The sequence below is a fragment of the Aplysia californica genome, unplaced genomic scaffold, assembly GCF_000002075.1.
Source record: "Aplysia californica isolate F4 #8 unplaced genomic scaffold, AplCal3.0 scaffold00444, whole genome shotgun sequence".
Taxonomy (NCBI): Eukaryota; Metazoa; Mollusca; class Gastropoda; order Aplysiida; family Aplysiidae; genus Aplysia; species Aplysia californica.
Window position 1 is genome coordinate 373,441 of NW_004797714.1, and position 1,830 is coordinate 375,270.

Sequence of the window (1,830 nt, forward strand, 5' to 3'; positions counted from 1 at the left end):
AAAAAAAAAATTTAAAAAAAAAATAATAATTAAAAAATCGTTATTGTTTTCAACAAAAAGTAGCTCTTTGCTTGCGTCAATTACTTTCAGTGTGTACTTCCATTCACACATATAGACGCATCCTGCCTTTCACTTTTGTAAATTGCGACAACAAGAAAAAATCCCACAAGTGGTATGGGTTCACACAAACGGAGTCGTAAAACTGTCCATATTATGTTTGTTCCTAGCGAACATTACAAAGAGTTTCCATTGCTAAGTCCATAATAATAAGTACTATAAGTATTGACCTCTCGAAATTATTTCTGTTACGTTCTTCTGAATAGTAGTGTATCGTTGGATGCATTGAAATCTGGGTGGCGTATAACTGTTTAATTCGGTATTTAAATAAAGTTTTTATTGCAGCATTTCGCTACCTTCGAATTACAAAGTTCCATCTAAAATTTTTTGCAGTTTTGAGTCACTAAGACCACGAGTTCAGAAGCTATAATTATGTTCTATCAAAGATTCTGTATAATAAGATGGTTCACTCCTCTCTTTGAACCAATTAAAAAAGTGTCTCAAAATCCGGTTGCGCCCTCTCCAAAAAAGCGGCCGCTTTGCAAACAGAGTTACCCTACTTGTGTGTGTGGGAAAAAATCGAAGTGAAACTACAAGTTTTTGTATACAATATAATTAAAATTTCAGAATAACGCCTTTTTAAATGGCTACGCTGACAAAATTCCTTTTCAGGTGGGAGGGGCGACTGTTTTCTTCGTTTATTTGGCTTTAGAACGAAAGGTGAGAGGTCATTAAAATAAAATAAACCCAAAACTCCGCACTGAGCGAACCGGAACATCTGAGGCATAAGGGAGTGCTATTCCTATTCTTCTTCTGGAGAAACGAAAGAGAGCTTCAAAACAAAGACTGCAGCGACGTCCGAACCCATGCATCGACTTCCGCGGACACTTTTTTGTCCGCCGAGTGAACTATCTTGTTATGTACAATCTTGTTTCTACCTGCTTTATCAAAATCGTAAGATTATTCGGAGTCGTTATCAAGATATTCAAAGAATTCTATTCGAAAAAGCTTGACATGTTGCGAAACTCAAAAAGTTTTGACTTCAAAATTCTCAAAACTAGGTACTGAGCAGATAGAACTTTATAATTCTGGGATGGCGATGAGGCACTGGAATCCCAGGTTCCGTTGACCCCTTTACAACCCAAATAATGTCCCTTTCTCTCCCTGTTTATGAACCATTATAGTTATACTCTCTACAATAAAGCTCACATGATTGCTATCAAAATTGCTACCAATGGGCAATACCTTTTCCTGTTTCTAAGAAATACGCAGTATACAGTAATCAGTTTCATGTAATTGTATTATTTGTACAGATGAGAGATGTCCTTTCTGTAATATTTATTTAGTTCCTGTAAGAATTCAAATTTCTCCATTAGATTAGACATCTCTGTCCTTGGGTGCTAGGGGATTCAGTGTGAGAAGCAACCCCCCCCCCCCAGAGTTGGGCTTCACTCACCGATGGATACACAGCAGCTGAGACAGAGCAGCTCCCATTGTGACAAAAGCAATGAGACAATAATATCCTTCTTCAGGATGTATCTTTTTCTTATTTGTTCTTTTGTACGCAAACCCCTAGTTCTTACTCTTTGCGGTTGTGAGTGTTCCTACTTTTGTTATTGCTGCTGTTGTTGCTGTTGCTGCTGCTGCTGCTGTTGTTGTTATTGTCGTTGTTGTTGTTGTTGTTGTTGTTGTTGTTGTTGTTGCTGTTGTTGTTATTGTTAATGCATTTTTTTGCTGTAGTTATTGTCACTGTGGTTGTAGCTGTAGTTGTGG

The 1,830-nt window shown here is 37.4% G+C and overlaps 1 protein-coding gene across 5 annotated transcripts in view; it reads right to left on the minus strand.

The window, feature by feature from the left end:
- The window catches only part of LOC101849484, a 137,798-nt gene that overhangs the window by 4,953 nt on the left and 131,015 nt on the right, over positions 1–1,830 (minus strand). The window lies entirely within an intron of this gene.